This window comes from Vombatus ursinus, unplaced genomic scaffold, assembly GCF_900497805.2.
Source record: "Vombatus ursinus unplaced genomic scaffold, bare-nosed wombat genome assembly UNPS02014973.1, whole genome shotgun sequence".
NCBI lineage: Eukaryota > Metazoa > Chordata > Mammalia > Diprotodontia > Vombatidae > Vombatus > Vombatus ursinus.
In genome coordinates, this window is record NW_020954751.1 from 9,382,865 (window position 1) to 9,391,448 (window position 8,584).

The following is an 8,584-nucleotide window of genomic DNA, read 5'->3' on the forward strand; positions in this document are numbered from 1 at the left end:
AAAAAAGGAAAAGTAGCTACATGTACACAAATATTTATAGCAAGAAGAATTGGAAATTGAGGGGATGCCCACCAGTTGGGGAATGGCTGTAGCATATGAATGTAATGGAAAACTATTGTGCTATACGAAATGATGAGCAGGTGGATTTCAGAAAAACCTGGGAAGACTTACATGAACTGATGTGGAGTAAAGTAAGAAGCACCAGGAGAACGTTGTACACAGTAACAGTAACATTGTGTGATGATCAACTATGATTGACTTAGCTCTTCTCAGCAATACAATGATATAAGATAATTCTGAAAGACTCACGATGGAAAATGGTATCCACATATGGAGAAAAAATGGATAGTTTGAATGCAAATTAAAGGTTACTATTTTTACTTTTTTCATTTTTTCTTTTGTTCTATTTCTTCTTTCACAACATGATTAATGAGGAAATGTGTTTTACTTGATCACATATGTATAACCTATATCACATTACTTGCTGTCTTGGGGAGGGAGAAGGGAGAAAAATATGGAACTCAATTTTTTTTTTCAAAAAATGAATGTTGAAAATTGTCTTTATGTGTAATTAGAAAAAAATAAAATAACTATTAAATCAAAATAAATAAGTAAATCCACCATCACAGGTTAGGAGATTATTACCATTGAGCAGATCATATGAAAAAAACTCTAAGTACTAGGAAACTGAAAAGGAAATAATAATCAGAAAAGTGATACGGCAGCCAATGATACCAACACCCCACCACCACCACCACTCCGCTAAATGCAAATAGACATATTCAAATGATTTCCTCCTCTCAGCTGCCCAGGCAAGACTACATCTTTCAGTGTTGTGTTAAGTTCTGGGCACTGCATTTGAAAAGCAATATTGACTAGTTCAAATGTATCCAGAGAATGGTGACCAGGGTAGTGAGTACAGTGGCCAAGTCTTTTTACCTCAGAGATTCGATTTCCTCATTTTAAAAATAAAGGTAATATCAGCACACTCTATTTCACAGGATTGTTGTGGGAAAGTTGCTTTGTAAACTTTAAGGTGCTGTAGAAATGGGGGTTGCTAATATCATCATAGTTTTTGACAGTTTACAGGTAGGCATCTTACTGGAGTGAGAGGGAGTCCAGCCATCCATAGCCCAGGAGTCAGTTGATTCCTGGTCAAGATCTGTTGTCTATATTTATATGTGTGACACACAGCCAGCATTTGTGAAAAGAACCCACCTACAGGGAATTTCAGTTCCACAGTGAGAAAAACCATGCAAAACCCCAAAGATTTAGCATTATTACTGATAATGCATAAGATGCTAAATATGTTAAAAAGAAAAAAAATTCTTCTGCTGTATGTAACAATGCAATTACCAAGAAACTTAGAAATGGTTTATTAAAATCCACCAGGGAGGAGATTGAAGATAATCTCAAAATGTGAAGGGATCTCAAGAAGTATATATTCTAAGGATTCTCATTTAGCAGTTCAGGAACTCCTTGGGGCTTCTCTACAACTGGTGAAAGAAGTTTGTGCTAACAATCCTTTAATGGTGCCTTAAGTTGTCTGACCCTGGGCAAGTCACTTAACCCTGTTTGCCTCAGCTTCCTCATCTGTAAAATATGCTGGAGAAGGAAATAGCAAGCCACTCCAATATCTTTGCCAAGAAAATCCCAAATGGGGTCATGAAGAGTCGGACACAACCGAAAACAATTAAAACACACAAGCAGTAAATAATTGCTTATGAATATTATAAGTAATTTATTAAATTACTCTGGGTGTTTACAATGTATTTAGTTATTGTTGAAAGGAGTTCATGGAGAAAAATGTTTGGGAACAACTGATCTACTTCGACCAGTTTCTGTACCACGAATCTCCTCCTTGAGAAGTAGTCATCAAGGTTCTGCTTGCACATCACAAGTGAAGGGAACTCGTGGCTTATTTTTAGGCAGTTCTGATTCTTAGGAAATTCTTCCTGAGTAGGAGATTAGAAAAATTACTGCAAATTCAGTCAATAGATTTTCATGCCAATATGAATATTAGCTCACAATTATGCATGTAATATTACATCTTGGAGTTTTCTGTCTACTTCTGGGCATCACATTTTATTAAGGACATTCACAAGTTGAAGTACATCTAGAGAACAGGGATTAGGATGCCAGAGGGAGTAGTCAGGTCAACAGTGATCAGTCCCTGGGAAATAAGCCTGTGTTACAACAGCAACTAGGACTATACTTGATCAGTGTAACATCAATATTTGAGCACAGCGGTTGGAATGAAAGGAAATAGCAATCACACAGTATACAAGTTCTTAGAATATCAGCAATACAAAGGACATTTCTTTGGAAGTCATCTATTCTACATTGGATTTGAAAAGGAATCCTCACATTCCCTCTAATATTGTGGACTAGGAAGATGATAGAAGGAAATACTGTATATAAAGCATTTTACTAAAATGTGAACTCTACAAGGATCACGGTAGCTTAGAGCATGGGGGAGGGGGCTGACTTTGGGGTAAGAAGATCTGGAACAATGATGTGCTAGAATCAGCTTATGCTGGCTCTCAATAACCTTTTGTTAAATTTTTCATCTAGACATCCCATAGCTGTCTCAAATTCAACATGTCTAAAACAAAACTGATTGTCTTTCCCTAAAACCCTTTCCCAGTAGTGAACATGCACCCTCAGAAATGAAAGAATGCCCCAAATCAGGGCTTAATTTATTGTTTTGTCGACTGTCTCTGGACTTCAAAAGCAATGGAGAAAATTTTAATAATACAGATTCAATTTAAAAGTATGTCATGCATATATGTGTGTATTATATATACATATATACATTATACATGTGCATATGTATATATGTATGTATGCATACATACATGTGTACTATATATACACACATACATACTATCTACCTCTCTACATATATATATATGTGTGTGTGTGTATATATGTGTGTGTGTATGTATATATATATATATATATATATATCCCCAAAGAATCAGTTGTTAAACATTTATCAATATACTCTTGGCATGGAAGATATCTTGTCTAAACTGCATTTTCATCTTCCTGGAACACAGTACTTTACTGACAGTGATAGGTGCTGAATAAATGTTTGTTGAAGAGGTGTAGGAGAGGCAGATAGGAGATATGGTGGATAAAGTACTTGAGTTAGAGTCAGCAAAGACCTGCATTAAAATTCTGCTCAAACACTTCCACATTGTTGTTGTCGAGTCATTTCAGTTGTATTTGACTCTTTGTGACCCCATCTGGGTTTTTCGTTGCAAAGATACTGGAGTGGTTTGCCATTTCATTCTCCAGATCATTTAACAGATGAGGAAACTGACGCAAACAGGACTTAGTGACTTGCTCAGGGTCACACAGTTAGTAAGTGTCTGAGGTCTCATTTGAATTCAGGAAGATTAGCCTTCTTGACTTCAAGGCCAGTATTCTATCCACTGTGCCACCTAGTTGAACACTCAAACACTAGCTGAGTGATTTTGAGCAAGTCATTTGGCAATTGTCAGCCTCAGTTTTCTGATCTGTAAAGCAAGAGAGCTGAACTTGATGATGTTTTAGGCTCCTTCAGTTCTAAATGTAAGACACTAATGTATAATAAGAGGCAACTAGGTGGCTCAGTGGATAGAGCTCAGGATAGATCTAAGCTTAAATCAGGCCTCAGACACTTACTAGCTATGTGACCCTGGGCAATTCATTTAACTTTTGTCTGCCTCAGTTTCCTCAACTGTAAAATGGGGGTAATACATCTACCTCCCAGGATTGTTATGAGGATCAAATGACATAAAATTTGTAAAGCATTTAGCACAGAGCCTAGCACACAGTGGGTGCTTAATAAATGTTTCTTCCCTTCCTTTCTTGCTTTGAATTGAGTTGGATGTTAACTCTGTTTTTCAAACTTCCAGAACTAGAAGTACAAGACGAGATCTATGTGTCGATTTGCTTGGATTGACTATACATATTTGTTACATGAGAGGGCTTTTATTTATTCTGGAGGATGGGGGAATGGAGTTGGGGGTAGACAGGGTAGGTAGTAAAAATGGTGTAAAAAATAAGAAAATAAAATATCAATGAAACATTTGAAAAATACATAGGACAGAGGGAAGTTCAAAATAACTACATGCATTTTATATATATATATGTATGTGTGTGTGTGTATACACACACATGTGTATATATACACAAATATGTATATATAAAATTACATATGTGCATATATGTTTGAAAGACTATGATAAATTTAACATATATTTTCAAAATTAATCTGTGTGAAATAGTCATGTTTTCATAAACAGACCTTTTCTACTTTTAATTGTATATGGAAATGTTATCAATATTTGTTAAGAGCATAATAATAAGAAATTAAATTCAAAATCAGTTCTCGTATCTACATGTAGCTCTTAAAGACAGTATCCCCTCCAAATTATGACCATAGGTCCCTCAGATAATCCTTCAGGGTCAAGGTATCTAGTAGGTCTACTTCTTTAAAACCATAGCACAGTAAGATATATGGTCTACCCAATAGGATGTAAGTAGTTAAAAACCAAACTGTTTAATGAAGTAGTATATTAAGCTTTTGACGAAATGACAATACTACTGGAATTATGCCCCAAAGAGACAAAAGTAAGAGAAAAAGACATATATATATATATACACATGTATATATATATATAAATAGATAGAGAGATTAGATAGATATAGATAGATATAGATATAGATAGACACGCAAAAATATTTATAGTAACTATTTTTTGTAGTGGTAAAGAGCTAGAAACTAAGAAAGTATAGAACAATTGGTGAATGGCTGAGAAAATTATGGCATATAATGTAATGAAATATGATTGTGCTATTAATAAATGATGAGATGGATTCAGAGAAACACAGGAAGAATTGTATCAACTGATACAGAGTGAAGTAAGCAGAACTAGAACAATTCATACTAAATTAACAACACTGTGGAAACAAATAATTTTGAAAAACGTAAGAACTGATCAACTCTGATCAATTGTGATTCCAGAGGACTGATGATGAATCATGTTACCTTCTTCATGTCAGAGAGGTGATGGACACAAACACACATTTTCAGAATGACCAATATGAGAATTTGTTTTGCTTGATTATGTATATTTTATACAAGCTTTTTTGGTTTGTTTGTTTATATATTGTTTTTGTTTTTAATTTCTTATTTCCATTGGGGATGAGGTAAAAGGAAAAAAAAGTGATAATTAAAAATATTATGGTAAGAAAAGTAATAATAAGACTTTTCCCTTGAAAACAAAATGGTGTTAATAGAAATAATGAAACTATTGAAGTATCACATGTGGAAAATCACATAGTTAAGGAATAGTGTAGGTCAGAGGGTCATACATGCTGCCAGGACAAACACATGGATAAAATTCACATTCTGATGTTGAAAAGTTCTCCATGTTTTTTGGTTAAGTCATCATACACTGTTCCTCCAGGGCTTGTTTACTTCTGGTTTCATGGGGCATAGGGTCCTTTCTGTGTGTTGCTTCCTCTTAGTCTCACATAGTCATTGCTCAGCATGGTTCTAAAGGGCTCATGGTCACTTGCAATAGTGGTTCCACTGGGTAAGTGGTCATGAAGAGTTTCTTTTCCTCTAGTTAGGAGCTCCAAAGCTTCATTATAATATACTGTGTCTCATAAAAAGACACAGTATATTATAATGGAGAGTCTTTAACTGGGGAGTTTTCATTTCTTCCATAGAAGAATAGGTTTTGCCATTGCTGTTTTAGTTTAAAACTTCAAAGCTTTTTCTATTGTAGTTTTTATTTTTTTTTGAGAGAGAGTAGGGGAGCAGAAGTCCTTAGATATTGTCGTTGAAATGGGTGGAGAGATAAAACCCTTGATGGCTCGTTTCTAATAATGAATAGTCTACCTATTTTTCAGAGTTTTGACTATAAGGTAGTTTTCTCTCCAGAAGGAGATTCCTTGCCTCAGGTGCTAGGCTCTTTGGATCACGGAACAGAATTGCTCTCCCACATTCATACTAAATGCTTTCAGGTTTAAATCATTTTTTTAAAAAACCTGTGTATGTTGATCTCCAAGATAAAAATCTGCCTTAGCTGTGTCTTTAGGGTCAAAAAGTTCAATCAGCCACCCTGAAAACCCAAGTATATCCAGTTAACAATCATTTCAAAGTCTGCCCTCCCAACAAATCGCCAAAAGTTTTTAGTGTTAGTGTTATCCAGCTTTTCGAACCCCCCAAATCCTTTTCTCTTGATTACAAAGAAAGTATGGGTCAGAGGTTGCAGAGGAACTCTGCAGGATTTTTTTTTTACCTCCAAGGCCTAGTTCTGTGTCTGTTCCTACAAAATTTAGGAGAAATAAAGAGATACAGTGAGGAAAAATGGGAAAAAATAAAACAATTTTAGCTTTCAAGGCAACTTGGTAACACAGTGGCTAGAGCACTGGACCCAAAGCCAGGAAGACATGAATTCAAAATCCACCTTAAATACTTACTAGCTGTGTGACCCTGGGCAAGTCACTTAACCTCTACCTGTCTCATTTTCTTCATCTCAAAATGGGGATAATAATAGCACCTAATCCCCAAGGTTGTTTTGAGGATAAAATGAGATCATATTTGTAAAGTCCTTAGCACAGTACCTGGCACATAGTAGCCATCATATAAATGTTTTGGTGGTGATGGTCAGTCAATTCAGTTGTGTATGACTCTTTGTGACCTCATTTGGAGTTTTCTTGGCAAAGATACTGGAGTGGTTTGCCATTTCCTTCTACAGCTCATTTTATAGATGAGGAAACTGAGGGGAAAAGAGTTAAGTGACTTGCCCAGGGTCACACAGATAGTAACATCTGAATCAATTTGGACTTAGGAAAATGAGTCTTCCTGACTCCAGTTCTGGTGCTCTATCCACTGTGTCACCTAGTTGGCCAGATATAAATGTTAGCTTATCATTAGCTATTACTTGTACTTCTCCCTCACAGGGCTCTTGTGAAGAAAGACTTATTATGTAAACCTAAGGATGCTATACAATTAGAGTAGTTGTTTATTATGATTATGATGATCAAAACATCATTCTTCTTTCCTTGTTTGATGGAGTTCGTGTGGAAACTGTCCTGAGACAAGGCACTACCCTGCCATGATTGTTTTTTTCTTAATGTTTACAGACTATCTAAATGGATAACATAATTTCTTTTTATAGTTGAAGAAAAATATTTGGATATTAGTCTTACTGAAAGAATCCTCAGTACAACTGTATTAGCTGACAATATGCCAAGGACTGCAGGTACTTTGTCTTTTTCTTTTATAATTTTAATTTCTTCTGCCACGTCTCTCTATTTTGGAAGCTTTTCATTCTTACTGTTGTTGTTATATCTTTATAGATCATCCATAATCTTTCAGACTATGACCAGCCCAAGGGACCTTGCTTTTTTCAGCATTATTTTAATGTCATTAGGTAGCATTCAGTAGTATGATTACTATTGCTGTATTTTGACAGCATTTACAGTTTATGGTTAAATAATTTCATTTAACACATATTTATTAAGCACCTACTAAAGGCAGCTAGGTGACACAATATTATGTAGAGCATTGGGCCTAGAGTCAGGAAGACTTGTGTTTAAAACCGGCCTCAGATACTTACTAGCTTTGTTACTCTTGGGTAAATTACTTAACCTTTGTCTATTTCAGTTTGCTAAGGGACACAGTAGAGAGAGTACCAGACCTGGAATCCAGAAGACTCATCTTTGTGAGTTCAAATCTAGCCTCTGATACTTACTAGCTGTGTGACCCTGGGCAAGTCATTTAACTCAGTTTGCCTCAGTTTCTTCATCTGTAGAATTAGCTGGAGAAAGAAATGGTAAACCACTCCACTATCTTTGCCAAGAAAACACCAAGTGGAGTCAAAGAGTTGGACATAACTGAAATGACTGAACAACAAAAATGGGAATAATAATAATAGTACTCACCTCATGAGGTTGTTGTAAGGATCAAAAGAGATAATATTTGTAAAGTGTTTAGTATATAATGGTCACTTAATAAATGTTTCTCCTCCCTTACTACTTACTGTGTGTAAAACATTGTACTTGGGATGGGATTATAAGGAAGAAAAATGACATGAATAAGGAGGGAAGAAGCAATTATATGGCACCTACCACTAAGTACATTACATTTAATGTTAACAGCAACCCTGCAAGGTTGGTGCTATTGTCCCCATTTTACAGTTGAGGAAACTGAGACAAACAAGGTTAAGTGACTTGCTCAGGATCATGTATCTCACTGAGTGTCTGAGCCTGTATTTGAACTCAGGTCTCCTGCTCCAAACCCAGAGCTTATCCACTGCACCACCTACCTGGCAAAGAAGAAAAAAAAGTGAAGAAAATTGAAAGAATTTTCTATTTCTTAAAGTGATTAATCTTTTTTTTTTAAGTGAGAAAGCACCACATATTAAAAAGCAACAGCTGGCCATATATCTGACTTCTTAGCACATAAAACATGAGCCCACCGAACTAGGTTTCTACAGCAAAGGGCAGGTGTGAGGCAATTATCCAAATAATTCAAATACACAGTTTGTTGCTTGACTTCTCTGGGAAACTGTATGAT